This window comes from Sceloporus occidentalis, unplaced genomic scaffold (genome assembly GCF_023333645.1).
Source record: "Sceloporus occidentalis isolate IW3139 unplaced genomic scaffold, rSceOcc1.0.p SCAF_210, whole genome shotgun sequence".
In the NCBI taxonomy this organism is placed as follows: domain Eukaryota; kingdom Metazoa; phylum Chordata; class Lepidosauria; order Squamata; family Phrynosomatidae; genus Sceloporus; species Sceloporus occidentalis.
Window position 1 is genome coordinate 842,137 of NW_028317190.1, and position 25,512 is coordinate 867,648.

Here is a 25,512-nt window from a genome sequence, read left to right on the forward strand (position 1 = left end):
GCCTTTCCTTTACTTGACGATCCTTCAAGCAATGCTTCCCCAAATGATAAGCAAGAGCTTGGCCTACTTGGCCGACTAGACTGACGCAAAGGCTGCATCTTAGAACTGGTGGTGGTGCTGGTGGTGGTGGTAGATGGAGCTTGTCCCTCCTTAGTCCCAAAAGGAGGCTCCATTTCAAATTTTGTGTTGTGTGTGTAGTGTAGTGTTTAAAAAAAAAAATAAAAAAAAAAAGGTGGATAAAAAAATTAAAGACTTTGAATTTACATGGGCCTTTGAGCCTATCCTACTACTATGCTAAACCTAAAGCTATATTTCTTAGTATTCTAGTCTAACTCTAGGCAGACACTCTCAAGCCCACTAAGCTAAAGTGAGGTTAAGTTATATATAATATTATATTATTAATAGATTAGAATTACTTATATTATGGATGATAGATAGAATATAGATTATGAATTAGAAAGAATTACTTATATATAATATAGATTATGAATTAGAATTTATTATATTATGTTATATAATAAATATTGGAAGAATTACTTATATTATGGATTATAGATAGAAGAGTATAGATTATGAATTAGAATTTAGTATTACTTATATTATAGATTATGAATTAGAATTTATATTATATAATATATTATAGATTAAGATTAAAGATTAGAATTATTTTAGTACGACAGCTAGTATCTTGAAGCTTTGCTTAGTACAGTTGTTGTCGTCACACAGTCAATCTTTCTTGAAAATAAATTAGAAATAAAATAAAATGTCACAGCAAAACAGTTAGCTTCACTGCTTGCTGAAACACACAGGACTTATGCGGCTGCACTCACTAGCCCAACAAGTTCACTTCACTGATGGACTGAGGTGAGCAAAACACTAAGGGTACTTTTAATAAAATTCAAAATAAAATGTAAAATAAATGAGAAAATCTTTGCAAAACAGTTAACGTCACTGCTTGCTGATCAAAAAAGAACACAGCACTTATGCGGCTGCACTCACTAGCCCAACAAGTTCACTTCACTGATGGACTGAGGTGAGCAAAACAAATGAAATTAAATGAAATATTATTAATTAAGAAAAATTGACTTGGTCTCTTGCTGTTGCTAAAACAAAGCACAAACTAAAGAGCTGCAGCACCAGTACTAATAAGATTAGCTGAACTATAAGCTAGTAGTAATTAATTATTAATTTTATTTATAGCTAATTTAATTAACTATTAAGATAAGACTCATAGAATTATTGATATTACTGAATGATTTTAGATTAGACACTAGTAGATGTCTTGAATGTCTACAGTACACTCTACACTAGTATACTATTACTAAGTAACTATAGTATATATATAACTGACAAATATATATATAATTTTATAATGTATTCAATTATTAATTATTAATATTACTGATTTTAGATTAGACACTAGTAGATGTCTTGAATGTCTACAGTACACTCTACACTAGTATACTATTCTATTAACTGACAAATATATATATATATAATTTTATATGTATTCAATTATTAATAATATATTCTATTAAATTATTAATAAATTCTATTATTTAATTTATTTAAGCAGGACAGGCAGTAGGCACTAGTGCCAGCCCAGGGAAAGGGCACCCCAGTGCCAGTGAGGCACTGGGTGCACTGTCAACTCAACAGCACTACACAGTTGATGACAGACAAATTAAATAAAAAAATGATTAAATTAATAAAATTATTATTATTAAATATTAATTCAGTAGAACTGAGTGAACACAGTATACTCTGAGAAATGGCAGGCTGAGGCTTACCAGTCTCACACAGAACAATCTCTCTGTAACGCTCGGATGCAGCACAGCAGTGTTGCCAAAGCAGTCACAGCGAAAAATGAATGGATCTCTCAGGCAAGCTCTGGTCTTATAAAGGCGGTTTCAGAAATTAAAAAAAAAGCAGCACAGGCATTGGACGAGACCCTTAGCGTGATGTCACAAGAGTGAGCTGATTGGAGAGACGAGGATCAGCTCACTCCTGTTTGAAATTTTGGCGGCTGCACGGCAAAAACGAAGACGATCGAAGATTCTTCCTGGTTGTGAGTCTTCGTCTTCTCCCACGTTTTGCCGGCACTGTATTCTCTTCGGCGTGTCTTCGGCACTAACAAAAAAATGGCCTCTTCGTGCTCGTTTACATGTTCGCCCGAAGACGAATGCGCAAGTCTAATTAAAACCAACCATAGAGATACAAGGTGTCTGTAAGCCTGGTTTTATTTCATTTTGTTCCAATAACTCCTTTTAATCAGCACACCTGGGGGCCGTAATTTTTGTTAGTCATGATTTTTCGGTTGACTTTCCCTGTTCAAACACCACACAGAGCTGATTCTTTATGGTAATGCTGATTAAGTCTGTTTCTCCATAGACTTTCATAATTAGAGTGTCCGGCTGGGTTATTAACGGTGAACCATTTAACTGTTTACCACAGGCAATTTGATAATGAGTCAGGGTGTTTGTCTAGTGGCCTGGGCGGAGATAACAGAGCAGAAACACATTACAAATGGTTAAACAAATTATTAAATTATTATTATTAAAAAAAACTAAACTGAAACAGAACAGTATTTTTGAAAAAAGTATCAATCTGATGCTAGTAATAAAAAAACACTTGGGATGAATTCTCCTCTAATGATAAATTCATTACTTTTTTTTCTTGACATACTTGATATCAGATATATCTGATTACAAGAGGCAATGTGAAATTTGCTGTCCTATGGTCCTAGTAATAATATCATGGACTCTTGCTTATTAAAAGTACTTATTGCACACAGGGCTGTTTTTTGTATTTTTTTTCCCAACGTAGGCAAAACATAATTTTGCCGACCCCTGGCTCCAGCCCACAAGCCCCTCCCCCTTTACCACACCTACTTATACCCCACCTCTCCCCATAGTGACCGCGAGCTGCGGCCATGCTTCTAATGAAAGACCGTGGCCGGCGGTTCGCAGCTGCAGGCTGCATGGCTGCCGCGCCCCTCCAAGTAGGCGCCTACATTGCCTATAGGTGGAGCTGGCTCTGATTGCAAAGCACTGCAGAATATAATGGTAATATGTAAATTGATAATTAAAAAATAGTACGTATAAAATGTTTGGATATAGATAATATTTTTACATCCTGTTTCTGTATTTAAAGGTTTAAAATGACTACTGAACGGACTGTCAAAATGTCAATTTTTATTAATGAAATAATCTATTTTAGATTTAATGTATGCATTGTTTTATGGCTTTTCACCTATCCTGGCATCACACATGTTAGCATCTGCCATGCACGGCACTGCAGGTTTAATTGGTGTTGACATTGTGGGCTGTTCGGTGGAATGGTTGGAGAGAATAGATTTGTGCACATCCAGACAATGCTACTTAGTATTCTGCACCAGTTCGCTTTTCAAGACAGAGAACAAGGCACACCAGTAAAGCCAGAAATCTGTCCTTCTATGTAGAGATGTCCTAGCAAACCATATCTATTTTTTGGGATTAGATCACAGATAAGCAATCAGGTTATTTGACCCAGACAAAAAAAGATTAACCCTCTAAGGGCTATTATGTTCTCTGGGACATCTGAGACACATACGAAAGAATGCACCTATTAATACCTAGTAATTAAATGTGCATTCTTTAGATCTTAAAGGGAAGCCATCATATTCACTGTAATTGTGGTCGTCCCCTTTAAATCATTGTTTTTGTTATTGCATATGCTGCTTATGTATTTGCACTAGTGCCCAAGCCCCACAGCTCAGTGGCTTGCAAGAGATGCGATCACCCACCTCCTGCTTACCACTACTCACATAAGTATAGTCATCACCAGCCAGCTCCCACAAGAGCTCTAACAACACTTCACACACGTTCTAGCAAGACCCCCCCATATGCATTCACAGAAAGAGCTACAAAGGAAGGGGTTTCCAGTCACCAATTGGTTTTAACAAGCAAAAGTAGAGTGTAAACCAGACTGCGGGGAGGGCAATGTTTTTTTCTTTGTTTAAGTAAAGAATGCATTTTACACAAGTATAAAAAATAGCTTCATATGCATTCTCTGTTGGCATGTGCCTTAACTGTCCCGATTTAGGCGGGACAGTCCTGATTTTGGGTCTCTGTCCCGCTTATCCCTTCCTCTTCGCCACTTTGCAGGGGCAGAGGAAGGGTGAGGCCAGGGCCGGACTGGCCCACCGGGATACCGGGAAATTTCCTAGTGGGCCGGCAGGTCCGTGGGCCCTTTTAAGATGTGGGACGAAGTGCTGAGGCACAGCCATTGGGCGGCGCGGTGCTTGCACGCCAGCCCCTTCATGAACGGCCTCCACCCGCTGCCCCCACCAGACACCAGGGAGTCAGAAGCAGTGGTAAGTCAGGGGGGCATAAGCCTTTTCTGGAGGCAGAGTGCCCCATGATATGCCTTTTAACCCCCTTTATGCCACTCTGCCTCCAGAAATGCATTTTAACCCCCTATATGCCACTCTGCCTCTAGAAATGCCTTTTAACCCCCTATATGCTACCCTGCCTCTAGAAATGCCTTTTAACCCCCTATATGCCACTCTGCCTCCAGAAATGCTTTATACCCCCCCCCCCCCCTATATGCCACTTCTGGTGTATGTGTGTTTAGAGAGGGAGGCTAACATTAGCCTTTTTTTTTTATTAAACACAAATCTCTGCTGCTGTGGACTACTCTTCCAATGATGCTCAGCCAGCATTATGGTGGACACCTGGCTGGCTGAGAATCATAGGAATTTTAGTTCACAGCTAGCATCTGCAGTTTTACTGTTGCTGCACTTCCCATGATGCTCAGCCAGCATCATGGAAGTAGTATGTCTGGCTGAGCCTCACGGGAATTAAATTCAATGTGTTGGTTATTTTTAACAGGCATGACTGTGCTGACAAAAATGAAGAAGTGTGTTTTAAGTAGCGATGCAAGCGCAACATTGTAAAGTGCAATGGTTCCGCAAGATTTAAAAGACAAAAAAGTGTCCCTCTTTCACATTTTGAAATGTTGGGAGGTATGTGTTGGTCCGGCTGCTAGGACAGTAAATTATCCTTTTTATTTTCTTTCTTAGACAAATGTCCTGCTAATATGCACAATATATTATACTTGCCCTACAGCAAGAGGCTCTGATGAACTCATGCAGATAATTACTTCATATTTCATAAGTCAGACAGTGCAGTCCTGCCTCCTTCTCCTATACAGCCAAGTGTGACATTTGCATTGCTGGAAATGCTGCATTAGTTTTACATTTATAGCCTTGCAGCAAGAATAATCTAGCCTTCACAAAACCATTGTAACGCATTTGACATGCTTAATTCAGCCCCACACCTCTTCACCATACGTACTTTCTGTTAAGATTCAAATTGCTTACACATTGACTTAAGTTTCTTGGAACTGTTTTTCGCGCGTCACTGTGTACACGTCCATGGTTATGTTTTGTACATTTTTTCCCTTTTTACGGATACACTGCAGAGTTTTTTGTTTAAAACCCAGTCAGGGAGCTTCTAAGTATGTGTTAGTTTGAGCGTGTCTGTAAATATATGCACCATATGTGGTGCAATATGGGGTGAAAATGGTAGGGGATGTAAATGGTGGTGAGGAATGATGTTGATGGTGGGAGGTTGGGGGTGGTTGGGGGTTAATGAGTGTGGTGAGGGATGGGAATGACTCATAATATGTAGCACAGCTTAGGCAGCTCACACACATAGCCACTCTAACACCATATACTTACACATACATACATACACACACCAGCTCTAACACCATACACTTACACACACACACACTCTCTTACACACACACTCAGTAATGTCCGCCGCTGGAGGAGCAGGCTCGCAAAGGAGCGGTATCCTTGAGTGATTTTAAGCCTGTTCAAGGATCTCCCTTCCCTTGCAGGACACGCCCCGGACAAGCCCTAATTTACTTGATTAGGATTATGAGAGTTGTAGTCCAATAACAGTAGCAGGTTTGCAGTTGCATAGTCCTGCGCAATTTAGTGCAAACTCATACATAGCTTGTGTTTTTGGTAGCTCAGTAGATCTTAAGTTTGAGCTTTTTAATCCTGTCTTATAACACCAGTCGACATGGATGGTTAACAGCTGTGGTTTTAATTATATCTCTCCCTGAGCACAGGTACCTTAATTAGTTCTAACAGTGACACTAGCAGCCCCAGCGTTTAATTTCATTTTATAATGTACGGAATTTATCTGATGCTACATAACAGAGATATTTGCTTCTGACATATCTAATATCACAAATTCAGATTTTCATTTGGTAATTATAAACTCCATAATTAACTCAGAACCACACTTGGTTTATAATGTAGGGACGTTTTACTTTACTGAGAGGGTAGTAGATAAGTGGAACTTCTTCCCAGCAGACGCGGTAGAGGTTAATACTGTGAGGCAATTTAAACAAGCATGGGATGGCTATAACGATAAATCTATAATGAATCTAAGACCAAGGACTGATTAAAATTTGAGTCTTTACAACAAGAAATGTGGACAGTCTAGATGGGCCAAAATGGTTCTCATCTGCCATCAAATTCTGTGTTTCTTGTACCCGAGTAAACCTTTGCATTACTCCAGAAACACATGAGTGTAATGTTTTACCATGATGTATTTGTTTAGCATTCGCTGCGAAAAGGTGTTCACTTATCCTTAATGCGGCCATTCTACTTTATTAAAGTAGTACATTAAATTGAATAGTTAGCAGACGATATATCTTCATTAGCTGCGGGTGAATAAACTTAAAATATTTTATATTAAAAATAATCTTTCCTGGGTTTTCTAATTAGTACTTCAGAAATCATTCTTCATTCCACATTTCCTTTATTGCGCCATTACGAACAATATTCATGTTTATGAGAAACTATTGCTTAATTGCAAATTTCAAATAGGAAACAAATACTTTTGGCTTGCAGTAGCAGAAACCCCTTTCCTTGAATATTGGGTGTGTGTATATGTGTGTATGTATGTATATATACATATACACACACACACACACACACACAGGCCACTTTATTGGGTACACACAAATAGCTAATCAGCCAACCACAGGGCAGCATGGCATGTAGACGTGGTCAAGACAACTTGTTGAAGTTCAAACCGAGCCTCAGAATGGGGAAGAACAGGGATTTAAGTGATTTTGAATGTAGCATGGCTGTTTGTGCCAGACTGACTGGAAATATCCAGTAAAGTGGATGAAAATGTCTTGTTGATGTCAGAGAATTGGCAGACTGGCTTGAGATGACAGAAAGGCAACAGTAACTCAAATAACCAAGGTTACAACCAAGGGATGCAGAATACCATCTCTGAACGCACAACATGTAGAACCTTGAAGCAGATGGGCTACAACAGCAGAAAGCCACTCCTATCAGCTAAGGACAGGAAACTCAGACTACAATTCGCATAAGCTCACCAAAATTGGGCAATGGAAGAATGTTGCCTGGTCTGATGAGTCTTGATTCCATATGCAACATTCAGATGGCAGGGTCAGACTTTGGCATAAACAACATGAACGGTTCAGGCTGGTGGTGTGTAATGGTGTGGGGGACATTTTCTTGGCACACTTTGGACCCCTTAGTACCAATTGAGCATCGCTTAAACGAGACAGCATACCTGAGTATTGTTGCTGACCATGTCCATCCCTTTATGACCACAGTGTACCCATCTTCTGATGGCTACTTCCAGCAGGATAATGCACCATGTCATCTCACACTTTTTTCTTGAACATGACAATGGCCTCCACAGTTACCCCATCTCAATCCAATAGATCACCTTTGGGATGTGGTGGAATGGGAGATTTGCATCATGGATGTGCAGCAACTGCGTAATGCCATCATGTCCATATGGACCAAAATCTCTAAGGAATGTTTCCAGCACCTTGTAGAAAGTATGCAAGAAGAATGAAGGCAGTTCTGAAGGCAAAAGGGTGTCCAACCCGGTACTAGCAAGGTGTACCTAATAAAGTGGTATGTGAGTGTATATATATTTTTTTAATGGTATACTTGGTTCAGTAAATTATCAGCACATAATATACAGTGTATTATGTACAGCAGTCAATGAAACATAATAATAGTAGTATAATTAGTGTGACGGCATCATACATTTTTTTTTTTTCAATGACGCATACATACTGACAGCGTGTGAGATGTATGAACTCACACTTACTTAGTTATACATCCCACATACCGCAGGGGTCAGGGTAAATTGTTAATGTGTAATGTAAAACATAGCTTGTGGCTGCCCTCTGCGAAATAGGTACGTGTACAATTAAACAAAAAAAGGTCCTTGTCTTAAGATAGAGACAGTATGGGGTGCTATTGGCCAGTGCCCATTGTGCCAGATGGTCAGTCTGGACTTGATTCTGAAAGTGTTCTGGCTTCAGAATTGAGTCCAGCTAAGAGGCTAATATTAGACTTGGGCGTGGCAAACTCTTCGTGTTTGTCCTCGTGGGGAAAAAAAAAATCTTCGTATTCTACAAATATTCGCCCATTGCTGTGTTCGGATCGTGTACATTCTTCGTGTTCATTTTTTTCTTTGTTTTTTGCAGAAGGGGTTACCGTGGTACGCACTACGTAGCAGCTTTGGCGCAAGGATTTTAAAAGTCCATACGAGCAACTCTATTGGTCGCCGGCAGGGGCCTCCTGCACTTCATTGGTTGATGACAGACGAGCCCCCTGCTGGCGACCAATAGAGCCCGCGTATTGGTCTTCCCCAGGCCAAGTTCCTCCGTCAGAGTTAAAGGGCCGTGTGAGCGACTCTATTGGTCACCTGCAGAGGCCTCCTCTGGCTGCTGTCAGGAATTAAAGGGCCATAAGAACAACTTTATTGGTTGCCGGCAGGGGCCTCCTCTAGCATTGGTAAGAAGGCCCCTGAAGGTGACCAATATAGTCCCTTGCATGGCCCTTTAACTCATGGCAGCGAACCTATGGATTTCCGCTCCCATTAACCCCCTGCGATGCTGCGTAGATAAGGTAGGCTAGATGGGAAAGGGACCACAGACATTAGTAAACGAAGATGAACACAAAGATTCTTCGCAATGTGTTTTTTCGTCTTCGTATAAGTTTTGCCGCCTCCATGTTGGCTTGCTCGGTATTCAGGCTGAACAACGAAAACGCTCCCTTTGTTTCGTTTTGATGTTCGCCACACAAAGTCTAGCCATTATGGTTTATGTTTTTAAATAGGAGGGGGGCTTGAAAAAGCAGCTAAATATATTATACTATTCCCCCAAGTTTAGAAATGCCCAATGTTTTTTCTTTTCTTTTTTTTTTGCAATGGGCAAAATAATGCTATTTCAAAAACCATTTTTTCAAACATTGTAATCTTGCCCCCGTGTCCTATTTGGGACATCTTTGAAGCCAGCTAGTTCAATTTATCCGAATAAACCATATATTTTTAGATACCCCGGGGGATTCTGAATGCTAGTATTTTAACTCTTTCCATGCATTCATTCTGCCACCAGCCTTTGTCAAAGTTTGTGGCAGTATTTTTGTGTGTTTTTTCACACACATTGTAATTTAGGTTTGAATTTACCGCTTCTTTTATGTGTCACTGCCAAATACCCCAATATTTGTTCAGCTACATCCAGTGGCGACTCTAGAAACAATATATAGGGGGGGCACACAAGATACCACAGTCAAACTGGGGGGCCATTCATAATTTCCAAAAGTAATGTGCTATGGAATTATACTTTTGTTATTGGGCTAAAATAATACTTGATCATTCAACATGGGAAGCCTGAAGCCACAATTGAGTGCGACTAATCCTTGAAATAAATATTATAACACAATAAATAACCTTGAACGTTTTGTCCCCTGAAGTCACTACAACTTCAGGAGGGCATTTTATCTCTGGATAAATATAAATTAAATAATTCCTACTGTAAGTTAAGTGCCAGGAAACAGATGACCAAACACACACACCAACACAGGCTCTGTCACACCAACACCCAGACACACACACCAGGACAAGCTCTGCCCCACCGACAACCAAACACACACACACACACACCAGGACAGGCTCTACCACACAGACACCCACACACATCAGGACAGGCTCTGCCACACCCACATCCAAACACACACACACACACCAGGACAGGCTCTGCCACACCAACACCCAAACACACACCAGGACAGGCTCTGCCACACCAACACCTATACACACACACCCAAGGACAGGCTCTGCTACACTGATAACCAAAAACACACAAACAGCAGGACACAATCTACACGTCACAGACGTCTACATTAGGATGGATTTTTCACACTGCATTCTCGTTTATACCCCCCTTAGTGTTTTTGCCCCTTGTGTATTGATGCCCCTGCTGCCCATATATATTAATATTAGCCCCAGTTGCCGATAGCAGGTATAGATCAACACATTAACACACTAACCAAGCTTTGCATGTATAGATCAACCGAAATTCACTGAAGGTATATATCAAATAAACAGAATCAGACATACAAATCCTGTATTTGCAGGTATACAATAGTATATAAAACGTAGCATTGCAGGTATAGATCAAATAAATACATGGAAACAGCATTGCAGGTATACATAAATAATGTATTTGCAGGTATACATAAATAATGTATGGAAATATATAGATATGGATCTACAGAATAACGCAAAAACCCAGCTTTGCAGGTATAGATCAATTGGAATTCACATAAAAACACGTAATTTAAAGGTATATTTAAAACCCCCTAAATTACAGGCATATATCACAGGTTACACACCCCAAAACCAGCCCTGTTTTCCACACTGCCCACACAGCAATCACACTCCTATCATACCCAGGCAACCAGTAAATGCTGGTACCTAGCCATGATGGGACTGTGCTTGCTGTGACTGCTGTTAGCAATCACACTCCTATCATGCCAGGTCAGCCAGTACATGCTGGTACAGGGTGGCTGTAAGTGATGTGCAGACCCCATACTGCTGGCAGCATCAATGCACAAGGGGGGGGAGCTTACTAGGTTTCAGCATGTACTGGCTGACTTGACATGATAGGAGTGTGATTGCTAACAGCAATCAAAGTCCCATCATGCCTATGTTCCAGCACTTACACATCCAACCAGTAAATGCTGGAACCTAGGCATGATGGGACTGTGATTGCTGTTAGCAATCACACTCCTATCATGCCAAGTCAGCCACTACATGCTGGTACAGGGTGGCTGTAAGTGATGTGCAGACCATGGGCATAGGAACCCCTAAAAATCTGGGGGGACAGCATTTTCCCCCCATCAGATCCCCACTTTCTCACACTATCTACCCCCCTCCCTACCCTCCCTTCTCACACTATCTACCCTCTCCCTACACCCCCTTCTCACTAGCTACCCTCTCCCTATCGCCCCCTTCTCACTAGCTACCCTCTCCCTACCACCCCCTTCTCACTAGCTACCCTCTCCCTATTGCCCCCTTCTCACTAGCTACCCTCTCCCTACCACCCCCTTCTCACTAGCTACCCTCTCCCTACCCCCCCTTCTTACTAGCTACCCTCTCCCTACCCCCCTTCTTACTGTCTACCCCAGGGGTGTCCAAGTTTTTGTTAGCAATCACACTCCTATCATGCCAAGTCAGCCAGTACATGCTGAAACCTAGCTAGCTGCCCCCCTTGTGCATTGATGCTGCCAGCAGTATGGGGTCTGCACATCACTTACAGCCACCCTGTGCAAGCATGTACTGGCTGACTTGGCATGATAGGAGTGTGATGGCTAACAGCAATCACAGTCCCATCATGCCTAGGTTCCAGCACTTACACATCCATGCTATCACACACACACTCATTCATTCATATACTCATTCATTCAAAGATTAATTCCCTCAATCACGCATACTCATTCAAACACCCTCCCCACCCCCTTACCTGCACTGCAGCTCCACTGCGCTCACAGACTTCAGCAGAGGGCGCGGCCTCCCTCTGCGTTCTCTGGTACTGCACAGAGGAAGCAGGACTGGAGCACAGTCATGTGATGTCACGTGAACTCTGCTAGGTTCTGCTTCCTCTATGCAGTACAGAAGACCCTCCCACAGGTAAGTAGCAGGGCTCGAGGTGCGGCCCACGTAAGATCGGTTGCCCTGGCTGCCGATCTTACACGGGCCGCACCCTCTCTCTCCTCCGCATTAGAAAAAAAAGAAATAATAATAAAAAAAAAAGACGGGCTTTAAAGTCGCATTGCGCCTTTATTGCAAATTCGGCAGGGGGGTCAACAGGGGGGCAAGGATTAACCAAGGGGGGGCAATTGCCCCCCCTTGCCCCCCTGTAGCGATGCCACTGGCTACATCCCCTGAGCACAGCAATACCACCCATAGGTTTTTCAGGGCTAAAAGGTAAAAGGCCACATTTGGGGGTTGCACAATTTTTGTTTAAAGTTTGACATTTGGTCAGTCTGTGACCATGTCGTATTCGGGCCAGGATTTTTTTTGAAGATTCAGTCCTAATTTTAGGACTTGCTCATAAAAATAATCGGAGCAGTCACAGTGTCCTGGGGCGGGTTTTCAGTGTCCTTGAATGCCTCGCTATTAAGGCATTTTACCAACATTGTTTTAGCTTAGAGTTATGTCATGACGTGTAAGACATATGACCGTTTTTTCGTATGTGCCTGGCACGTCATTGGTGGTTAAGGGGTTTATCTGCATCATTTGGTAGAAGCTGTTTACAAGGTGTAGGTTGTTATTATAACTATGATAATGCTAAATGCTGTGTAGCTCCATCTCTAGCCTAATTCGTTTAGTTACATATTGTGAATCCCCCAGTATTAAGAGGAATGAGAATTTTTTTTTTTGTGTAATATGTGAAAAACCTCATTCATGCGTTGCAGTACTGAAAGATTCCAGGGCAAATGATCTTAATTTGATAATGTATGTCTTATTTTGGATGAAGGCTGCCCAGGGATGGATTTACAGATGCAAGAGAACATTTTTTTTTCCTTTTCTTAATTTACTTAAAGGCGCTGTTCCATTTAGATAAAACATTGATTGCACTGAAACTTTTAAGAAGCGTTTCAAGTTTGTGTGGCAAGATCCTACCAGGGCCTCATTTTACGCCACATGAAATGTTTTCCTGGCAAACATTATGAATAAGACAAAATTTTACTTGATTAAAGAAGTCTTTATGTTAAGAGTTTGGTCATTCCATAACAAACCATCCAAAACTTCAGTTGTCCAAACCAGGACATATTTGTTAACGGGTGGGGCTGGAGCTGGAGACAGGGTCATGGTAAGACTGCCTGTTAGGCTACCTTACTCAAATAGCCACCTGGTGATGCTCATCTTAAGAACGTTACTAGGTGGCAACATGTGGTCTGTTCATGAATTTTACAGCAAAGGTGGGACAGAAAATTGCAACTATCCTTCTTAAAACAAGATAGTTGAAAGGTATGCAGTATATTACAAATTATTTTTCCAATAACAAATTTAATTACAAAACTCTTATATTACACAATGTATGTAGCAGCTTTAATAATTGTTCTTCAGGCGCTAGGTTAGAAAAGAAAAAATAAATACATTATATATGTTTGAATATATTTATATATAATTACTTGCATTCTATTGAGGGGTAAAACATATTTTGGTGCCATATGCTTCTATGTGGGCCAAGTAAGCCAGTACAGTGTTTGCCCTTGGGAAATGTTAGCAAAACATGAGAAAATCCTCATCATGTGAGGGAGCAGGTGAATGAGTGCTAAAATGTGATTTAATCTATTTTTTAAGACTTTAAGACATATGCATAATGTTAACCACTAAGAAATAACTCTTTAACAAGTTAACTTGAAATATATACTAACCTTATTCTAAAGCGGTTCTTTGGCTCCTAATCTTTTAAGATATACCATATCACATACATTGCAAACATTGCCAATTTGGCATTCACTGGAGAGTCAGAAACAAAATTATTGAAGCTTGTAAGAAAATAATTTCCTGGATAGTGTTGTGATAAAATAAAGAAAACGGATGTGCTCCATTTCTGGATGTTCATTAGAGGGAGCAGTAAAATTCCGTAATGGTCAGTCAACCAAAACGTTCATATCTCTGCCAGGGGTACTTGTATTGAAGCCCCAATTTGAATGTACCCAGTGCTTTAGCTTTGAAACGGCTTTATAAAATCCATCATACCAGGTTGCCAGAACCAGAGACGGAGCGTAGCACAGGATCAGGTAACCAAAAGGCTTTAATGAATAAGGTAATTTAAACACACGGTCCAAACAAAGGGAACAACAGTACCGTAGTCCAGTAAACAATTCCAAGGTCAAAGGCAGGCAGCGTAGTCTCATAAACGAGGTCACAGTTCCAAATTATGGGGCAAAGGCAAGTAGAGGAATCCAAGAAAGGGTAGCCAAAGGTCAATTACCAGAAAGTCAAGCAGGGAACACGAAATCTTCAGGTAGTAGGACGTAGGTTATCCACAAGGAACACAGCTCAACTAGCAAGCAATCAGTGTAGGAATTACAGGGTCTTTATAGTGTCTCTGATTGGAGATCCCTCCCTTGCACACCTGGTCTCCTCCTCTGCACACCTGATCCCCTTCTTGGCACACCTGGTCTTCTCTCCTGGGTATGGTAAGTGGTAGGGGAGCGGTAGGCAACTCCTCCCCCTCCCTTCCTGATTGGCCTCTTCTTCCTGTCCATCTCCGGCCTCCGGGGCGTAACCACACCCCCCCGCCACGAGGAAAGCACACGCTTTTGCCAAGCGCGGTACGCGGCTAAATCGAGGCCGGGAATACGGCCTACCCCGCGGACGAGCGATCACGCCGCGAGGCAACCGACTCCCGCCGCGAGGTAGGTACAGGACCCTGGTCCTGACACAGGTTTTAATTGAGCAGCCGCACAAAATAATAACTCTAATCCATATCATTCCATAAGTAAAGTTAGTGATCATTTCGCATTCTAATACGAGAATAATGCATTTGCTGTGTTGGTTTTTCAAGATCCTACTTCCAAATTAATTCTGATCATGAGTTTGGATATAACATTACAGTATATTATTATAAGGAAAGTACGTGTGGTTATAACAGATGTAAAAAATAGACCTTACGTGCTTAGTCTTTGCCTGAGTAGAGACTGAAACACTATTTTAGTTTGCTCGGTGGAATAAAGTACACTTCAATGGAAACTCCTACATCCCAAATGGTGTATGTCATTATTAATCAACCAGTAGTTTCCAGTTTTCATCATGATGTTTTAGACAAAAAGGTATTACCCCCTCATCTATAAGAAATTTTTTTTTTCTGTTTTATTGTATAATTTATAGAATGTGGCCCTCTGCATTACCAAGGTTGGTAAACACTGGTTTCTGATGGAACCAGTTTCTTAATCTGTCCTCACGGTATCTGTAAATAATGCCACCAGAATATGATTATACAAGTAGCAGGGTATTTGATCTTATTTTGTAATCACTAAAGTTAAAAAGTAATGTAATTAAAGAATTTAAATTTATGCCAAGCCAAGTGACCCAGAAAATTATCATAATTTACCCAGTTTATGTTGTTCAGTCGCCGTGCAAAGAATATATCATATGGGAATAAGTGATAAAAATAGAAATTGTTCAGGAATCTAGGACCAATTCTCCCCCTTTTTTTTTAACATCATCTACCAAATAACAAATCATGTAACAAATCATATTAATGCTCAGATCAGGCTAATATACCACGAGAAACACATGTCCTCCAACTACAACGCAAATATATTTTAAAACAGCTGGCAGATTAAATAAACAGTAACTATTCTGTTTCTACAACAGGGACATTTTTCCTGAGCGAGGGATGTGTTACACGCGTATTTAAGGACTTTAGAACCCCAAGGGTATTATTAACAAAAAAGAAACTCTCTACAATATTAAATATTAACGTAACTCTAATATCATCTACAAAAGTAAAATGGAATGCCCTGTGGGCACTGAAAACAAAGTCTGCGTATGAAATGTGGGCATTCTTTTGTGCTTATTAAAATGATGGAGAATAATCCACTTTCCTCCCCTTTAGCTTTTTAAGGCATCGCCAGTGAAACTGCAAACTTAAAATAAATAAATGTTATGTGTTTTATGCAGCAGTGCAAATATTTTATGTTATGGGGTAGGGGAGGAGGGGAATGTTTTTGAAAGGTAGCTGTTTGGGTCAGGGATTTTTTCAGGAATAAGGAATAATAGCATTGATCGCAAAAGGTGGCACAATTGGCATTTATAATTAATTTCATGTCTTGAAGTTTTCTGCCTTCTTCCTGAGGGACCATTCAGTAACCTGCTCCGTAATAAAAGCTATACGCTATATACCTTCATCCAGCATAGGAGTGAGAGATATTTCTTCCATGGTAGAGACATACCGCTCAGTTTATCCCACCACCCCTTTATGCTGAGTTGAAGAGACTCCTTTTCCCAGGTATGTATCCTGTCTGGACTTAAAGGGCATACTTGAGAACTCTCAGGGTGATGTGCTCCTTCCCTTGGACAGTTGAGTGGTTCTTGGTCACACACACACTACCCCACCATCATTGAATACTACACATCGCTAATTTAAGGCTACCTAGGGATAAACCAAACCCTCATTTGGCTATCTCTACCTCCTGGTGTTTGTGTGGTTGTAAAACAGAGACTATCGGATCGATTCAATGACCCATCTAGAAACTAGTCTATACTTTTTAACATTGCATTAAATGAGTTTACATCTGTCTAGATCTAGTTTTTTCTGTCTTGAAAATCTGTATTGATTTAAGGCATGTTAAGATTTTGCGTACTTCATATAATATAATAGGTGAGGATTCGATTGATCTCTGTGCAGCATTTTTTTAGCACTCCGTCTCTGTCTCAGTATTTAACAATTGCAAACCTGAGTTTGGACAGGCCATTGAATCACTAACCATGCTTTTTTTAACTTCTTTTAAGTCCGACTAATACTATTTCAACAGCTCATTGAATCCAGCCCTGTGACACAGAAACGCTGGGATGGAATAGGACCCTTGTTGTTTGGTATGTGTTCTTTTCCTGCGTGGCAAACACAGACAGATGGTCCCAGTGTTGGTCATGATGATCCTTCTGAAGTATAGGTTTTATTATTACTTCCCAGAACGACATCTAGATCTGCTCCATCCATTATTCAAACGTGCATTTTACTTACTGTCCTTCAAACTTACTATGTATTAAATCTTCTTTGACTGGCTGTACGAATAGTTGAAACTGTTACCTTCTCTATACAGACATCTAATTGATAATTAAAGGAAAGCTTCAGGCACATTATGTATTGTCTCCAGAGCAGTTTACATTATGCAGATTGAGGCATGCCTTCATTTTTAAATGGATCTGTAAACTTAAGACTTGTATGTTGAGTATGAAAGTTAATCTGGCAGCAGGAGCTACACTCGCACATACAGTATACTAAAGTATGCTGCTTGTTTTAGCAGAACTGGTTGGGAGTGTGGTGGGGGCAGAAGTTTCAACACATTAAAAACAAACGCAGGCATGAATTTCATACATTAGTTTTCATTGTTAATGAAAATGCACTTTAGTGTGTATTAAAAAAAAAAAAAGTTAAAGTATTAAGTACCATTCGAATAACTATTTGGATTATAATTTCAAATTCAAGATTTCTGGCATAAAAACCATCTACATCAGTAATATTTATTGAACTAATATCAGTTCTAGCTCATTTGTCTTCTTAAACCCAACACAGGTTACATACTGTCATTGCCTGACTGTGCTTTCTAATAAAGCAATGAGACACAATTTTGGTGCACTGCAGATACATACATCTGCATAGATCCCAGCCAACTGATATATATTCATCCGGACAGTGTAAAGAATTGTCTGTCCCAGCCGAGTAATACAGTAATACGGTAATACATCACTTATAACAATGCTGCATTGAGGAGGTGCATTACACCCTGTGATATATGAGAACAAGACCAAGAAACAGGAGTACATCTTTGTTTATTAGACAACTATTATAACAGACCTTTACATGTGCACTTTGTGAAACATGTCCAGTAATGTCTAATTTCCTAGACTTGGGTCTGGCAGCCTGTGTCATTCCAACTATGATCGCCTTTAACTCTTTAAACAAAGCTTTAAATTGTGTCTTTTCAGTATAAATTGATGTTTTCATCATAGAGTGTACTATTTTATTCACCTGTGTTTAGGCTTAGTAAATGTGAACCTAACCTAACAACATAGATAAATATACTAGGGCTGCAACTAACGATTATTTTCATAATCGATTAGTTGGCCGATTATTTTTTCGATTAATCGATTAATCGGATAAAAAAATGAATGTAAATTTTTCATTTATTTAAAATAATGTAATAAACAAAATTATATTAAATACAAACAGCATAATAGAAAAACTTTGATAAAATGCATTTCTTGCCTTTATTTCGCAACCAGCCCCCCCAATTTATGCACGTTTGAGCCCAGGCTTGCCACGCTGCCTCCCAGACATGCCACGCTGCCTCCCACATATGCCACTCCACGCTGCCCCCCACATATACCACTCCACTCTGCCTCCCACATATGCCACTCCACTCTGCCTCCTACATATGCCACTCCACGCTGCCTCCCACATATGCCACTCCACCCTGCCTCCCACATATGCCACTCCACGCTGCCTCCCACATATGCCACTCCACGCTGCCTCCCACATATGCCACTCCACGCTGCCTCCCAAATATACCACTCCACGCTGCCTCCCACATATGCCACTCCACGCTGCCTCCCACATATGTCACTCCACTCTACCCCCACATATGCCACTGTGCCTGATACACCTTACACCCCGATACACCACTCAATCCTCCCTAGACATGCCACACTGCCTCCCAGACATGCCACACTGCCCTCCCCACATATGCCACTCCACTCTACCCCCAGATAAGCCACTCCACTCTACCCCCAGATATGCCACTGTGGCCCCAGATCTGCCTTATACACCCTGATACACCACTCTGTCCTCCCCAGACATGCCACACTGCCCTCCCCACATATGCCTTATATACCCTATATGCCTTATACCCCCAGATATGTCACTCCGTCCTCCCCAGATATGCCTTATACCCCCCAGATATCTCATAGTCCCCTCATAGAGTCACAGACCATACTTTTATAAATAAGTACTGGGTTAATCTTCACTGCCCCCAGGATTTAGATTCCCCTTAGTTTGCCCCCTTTATCTCTAACTGCACCTTAAGTTAACTTTAATAAATGAATACAATTAACACTCATTAAATTAACCCTAAACACCCCATTAACCATAACTGCCCCTAAATTAACCCTAAAGACCCCGTCAACCACAGCATCCCCTAAATTAACCCTAAAGACCCCATGAACCACAACAGCCCCTAAATTAACCCTAAGCATACCATTAACCAAAACTGCCTCAAATTAACCCCAAACACCCCATTAACCACAGCTGCTCCTAAATTAACCCTAAACACATCATTAACCACAGCTGCCCCTAAATTAACCCTAAACACCCTATTAACCATAGCTGCCCCTAAATTAACCCTAAACACCCTATTAACCATAACTGTCCCTAAATTAACCCTAAACACCCCATTAACCATAGCTGCCCCTAAATTAACCCTAAACACCCCATTAACCATAGCTGCCCCTAAATTAACCCTAAACACCCCATTAACCATAACTGCCCCTAAATTAACTCCCACCTCCCGTAACTTTCAGCAGCCCAAATATTAATTTTATACTTACAGTTAGATGAGTGTCACAGCCATGTGGTTCTGGCCTTCTGGGAGAAGGAAGGGGGCGGGGCCAGTTGTCACAGTGATTACAGGGAGGGACTGGTAAGTAGGAGCTGCTGCTGTGAGTCAGACTAAACGGATTATATAATGAGGGGTATTTTTCAGAGCGTTTGCTCTGAAAAAACCCTCATTTAATAATCGATAAAAATCGATTCAACTAATCGATAATGAAATTCGTTGGCAACGATTTTCATTATCGATTTTATCGATTAGTTGTTGCAGCCCTAAAATATACTATTATGCAATATAGCATACTTTTATGTCAGGGACAACAGATGAGGAAGCAATTCTCTCTGAAGACTTAAATATAAGCAGGTAATGCAATAAAGTGTCAGAAAAAGCAAGCAGGAAGCTGGGTTGTATAGCGAGAGGCATTAGTAGCAGGAATACGGAGGTGTTTCAACTTTACAGATCTCTGCTCAGGCCTCACCTAGAGTATTGTGTACAGGTCTGGAGACCTCATCTCCACAAAGACACTGACATATTGGAAAGCGTACAGAAAAGAGGGAATGGGAATTGTTTCCGGGATAAAAATTATCAAGAAAGACTAAGCGCTCTCGATATCCTTCAATATCTACAGAGGATACATATTAGAACAAGAGTCGTATTAGAACAAGAGTCAGATGTTTAGATGTAATGTAGGGAAGCTTTTTGCAGATAAATGGAACAGCCTTCAAATTGGAGGAGAGGATGTCCAGAGGGCAAAATGATGGCACTTGTGGTGGGGTCTATTAGGTTCTCCCTGGTAGGTTTCAAATCAGTCCTCCCGTACCACTCTTTTTAACTGGGAAGCTATTTGGGGTTAAGGGAGAATGATTTACTTAAGTTTTCAAGAGTTCGAAAAATGTTTTATTTTTTAGCAAACAAGAAAGGTATAGGAAGTTTATTTTTAGGTTTTCAGTGAAATCTGCTCCTGCATGAACAGTAGGCCTTCCATACTAATACTATTTACTGGGATACCATTTTGGGTCTAGGTGGAATGATTTTCTGGAGGTTTTGAGAGCTTTACATTTTTGAGCATAAGTAACTGGTCAGTTATAATGAGAGGTGGATGAAACATATCACAAGTATCATGTGACAATAATAAATGGTATAAGGAAACATGTAAATGTTTTGCATTACTGTGTTCTGCTCAATAGCTCCAAAATTATTTCTGGATGTCCAGTATACAGACATCACATCAGAGAGGACGATGAAAATGTCAAAATCATTTAAAGAGTTTTAAAGTTTCCTAACATGTAATATACACATTTATACACATTATGATTCATCTTATAAATGGAGAGCTGTTTATTAACAGGCAAAACCTCAGCTCACCAGTAACCTGTCTGAATTGTATGTAACATTTATATTTTGAAAGTACTTAGAGAAGTAATATTAAGGGAGAGTATCTATACTCCCATACAGTGCACTAAACAGAGAACCCCCAGATGTTTTGTTACAAAGTATGCCTATACAAAATAAGACACTGTTATTTTGTGCCTTTTTTGTACACTTCAGTAGGTTTCTATGATTGTCCACTCTCTGATATTTATCATCCAATTCTGTCCTCCATTTATTTTCCCCACAGCCTAGCTTTCCAATTTAAAACTAGAATTACTTTTAAGCACTGACTGAGCTGCGGTCACCCTTTTTAGGACTCTTCAAAGTCCATTACTCTGCTTCTATCTTCTCTCTGTACTCATTTAATCTCATGTAAATAGTATCTCCTGTTGTTTAATGCACTTCATTGAGAATTCTATTTCGGGTGATTATTTTATTCTTTAACAAATTTTCACATTTCTTTAAACTAGGATTGAATACAAGTCACAGTTTTTATGTACAGTTAATAATAGCCAGGAACTTTATAAATGGGCTGGTTCTAATTATGGTCATTTTTGAAAAACACGACTTATCAGGAGATGAAGATACCGAGAAGTAAGCATTTCTTAATGTATTCCGGCGGGGACTTCACCTTTGATAAAGAGCGACGGAAACACCAATTAGAATTGAGCATTAAATCAGAGTAGCATATTAAGCCCATCCACCCAGTGATTGGGGTAAAAACTGAGTCGCGGGAGGAAAACCCTGCCAGTTTCCAAGTATGGTAACAATGTAAAAGTTGGGTAGGCCATGTTTAGTAGATTCTATTTATGTTTCAAATAAGTGTTTGTTTTAAAACATCATTTTTATCTGGTGAAAAAAGACCTTACTTTATTGTAATCCTCAGTTGCCTACATCTTGGAAGCAGGTTTAAAAAAGCTCAAAAGGATGGTTTATATGTGTGAGTTATAAAGGTTAATTCATTAAGTGTTAGTTTCAGAGCAGTGTCTGTATGTTAATTTTATCAGGTGTCTTGACAGCCTTTCCTAAGTGTAGTCGCTGCAGACGACCCATCCTTTGGGCAATCAAGATCAACCACAAAGCTTCTGTTAAAGTGTATGCAGTTTAACAATTAATCTCTATAAACCCTATATGAACATTATTCATTCTCCATTTTCCGAGGGAAGAAACGTTATAGCTGTTGCCTTTTGGGTATTGAATTAGCGATGATGATGGGGGATATATTTTATCAGTAGCCATGATGAAGCATACCTACTGTCCTAGTTTTTCTCTAGCTTTGGAGAAGATTGATGACTTGGAGTGTTTTTTTCATAGATGCACCTTGAATTTAAATTATTTGATTAAGGAGTCAACCATTTACATCATTCCAGTTGACATACAATTACATATATGTCACAGAATTGTAATTGCCAGTATGTAGATAGTTATAGAGTGAAATAACTTTTCTAAAAAAAAATAATAAAAAAAAATGTTGGAGCGACTACCTGCTTTAGATTTCTTAAAAAAGTATTGCTTGCTGCATCTACATAACCATGCATAGCTGGAATATGCATGCCAGTGAAGTACAATTTACTAATAAAGGACATTTTATGAAGCATTAATAACTTGGATGGCTAAACTAGAAAAAAAAAATAGTTTCCCCTTCAGATATACGAGGGATGTACGAAATGTTTCTGCACCTTTATATATTTTATATTAAAAAAAAAGCGCAGAAACTTTTAGAACATCCCTCAAGATTGTAAGCTTGCGAGCAGGGCCCTCTCCCCCTAATGTATTGGTTTGCCTTAGTCTATCAATTCTCTTCTTGTCATACCCCTGGAATATATATATTTTATTAAGCGCTGAGTAACTTGTTGGCGCTATAGAAATAAAAGATAATAATAAAAATAACATCCCTCGTATTCGAGAACTGCTAAGCGATTTAATTCTTTAAACACATTGAATGCTTATGGGCTGCCTGGTCTTGAATATTAGAATAAATGAAGAATTATTCATGCTGCTGCCTATTTTAATGCAGGCCGGGTACATGTCTGGCATGTTGGCACCAGTGGGAGTTGGGATCGGTGGAGCTCTTTCTATCCTCAGAGTTCTGTACGGCATAAAGTTTATATTATCGCCGCAGGAGAAATGACATCAAATAGTATAAGAGAAAGGTACGATTATACATCAACAAGACCTGCCTTTTACTTAGTATGCCTAGTCGCACATTAACCTTGGTGTCTTTTACTGGAAATGTATACAAATGTTTTATTACGCATTCCAAACCTCTCTTTATTGCCAAGCACTTCATCGAACTGTTCTAACTTTTTTTTACCGCTCTGCCTCTCATTTATTTTGTTTCTAAATTACAGAGAATTTAACAGCATGCAGGATTGAGTGATGCTCTTAGCTGACAGTTCGGAAGATGAGTTTTGAACCATTACTGCCTGAATGTGGGGAATTTTGCAATGATAATTTTGAAAATGAAAATTTCACAGTCTTACTGCTATTAGCCAGCTGTATAACACCTTGTAGTAATTACCATGCGTTGGGGTCAATAGCATGCTGTCTAGGAAAACGATTTTTATTTTTTTGTATACCGACTGTGAAATAATCTCTTGCATACCAAGGCCGAGCAATTAATGATACCAGATTGCAAATTCTATCACTCTCCCAACCGTTTGTACACATGCTGCTCCTAGACAATATGCAGAGTCCTTTTCATGGAAGTGATATATGTTTTATATAAGGCTGTTTTACTTTTGTACTGAATTATACTGTAATTATCAATGTTCTGATCTTGTGAAGAATACCAAAGCTACAAATGGTAAGAATCACATTACATCATAAGTTGAAGAGGCATCAAATGTCAAATTTTAAATACATGAATATGATATGGATTGCATTTATTTGTGAGGGTAGGGGAATATTCTGTATTTGGAGGCAATAAGGGACTAATATGTGGTCATTTAAAAAAAATTAATTTTCATTAATTACTTAAAAATGTCAAAACATTTATATCGTCATACTGATTTGCTATTACCACAAATAACAGTATATGATCATCATATAAAGAAGCAATAGACTTTACTTTTTGGATATCAGCGCCATGTGTGTGAAATGCATCACCCAGAGTGAGAAGGTTGTATACAATATACGTTATCTGCAATACACCACTAATCATGCAATAAAGAATTTGGCAGATTATTGAAGGAAGCCCTATCCACCATGACATCCCTGAAAATGTTACTCCCTCTAATTGGAATAGAACTTGAAGATCTTTATAAAATGAATTGCATTGTCAATAAACTGCATTCTTTGAATATCTAAACCAACTGTATATTAAATATGCAACCCATGGATTGTTCTTAAATGGCATTTGTGTGCAGTAAGGAAATTCTGGAAAAAAAAGCTTACTCAACAAGATTGTTTTGTTCTTCAATGGCTTCATTTAAAAATTAAATGCATTTCATGTTGATGCCCTTAAAGGAACAGTATGACATTTACCGGATCTGCATAGGGCATATAATAGAAATATGGCAACACTTTTGATTTATGGTAATTTATCATAACCCAATTCTCCACAGGTTTACTATGATGCCTTAAATTCACTATAAAAGCAATGACTGGAATAAATATTGTATTAACCTGTTAAGTGCATGATGTTTTACTGTACAATTCATATGTTGGCAAAAGGAAACAAGGATTGATCGCTTCTCGGCCTTTTGGCTAAGATCAAGTGTAGTTCCTCTTTGGGAAGGGGGGGGGACTATGCTGATCCTCTGGCCTTAGGGTTCGGGATACCAAATGGAGCCCGAGGTGGAATTGCCCTGGCAGAAATGCTGGAGTCACCGTGTGTGGTATTGCACGCCACTGCACACGGTGAGCGCACGTTCCCACTGGCGGCCTACCAGCACTACCTTTTCCCCTGGTACCTTCTGGTCCTGGGGTTAAGTCTTTATTTTTGAATCCGGCAGGCCAGCAATGGCCTGTCCCTAAATTATTTTTCTTTAATTTATATATTCACTTCGTTTTCACGAGTGCCAATTAATTTGCCCCCCTTTGAATTCACGGTTTTCAAATTCACGGCTCGGCCCTCACTATTCTTGGCACACGATTTTGTACCCACGTTTTGGACACTGTTTTCTTTTTAAGAGGCAGTGAAGCCTGGACTTTGCTGGAGGAGGATTGGGAGCCTTCTGGCCCCTTCCTCTCTTCACAAAACCAGCAAGGAGTCTCACTCTTCGGGGTGAGACTCAAGATCCGACCCTCCCATGGGGGGGGTTGGAATTTGTCCGAGTTCTCCGTGAGGGAACTCGGTATCGTAGTCCGGCTTCTGCTGCACGCACCTCGGGCTTCCAATTAAAAAAAATAATAATAAAAAAAAATAAATTCTAATTGCTGAATTTAACATGTTAGAAAATGAAATGTTGTTAAATGGCCAAACCTTTCCAAAAATTATCATTTGATCC

General features: G+C 39.9%; 1 non-coding gene across 1 annotated transcript; it reads left to right on the forward strand.

The window, feature by feature from the left end:
- Positions 1–24,749: 24,749 nt before the first annotated feature.
- Positions 24,750–24,933, forward strand: LOC149277550 (U2 spliceosomal RNA). The gene has a single exon (XR_016279057.1). It is a non-coding gene; the product is annotated as a U2 spliceosomal RNA (small nuclear RNA).
- The last annotated feature ends 579 nt before the right edge of the window (positions 24,934–25,512 follow it).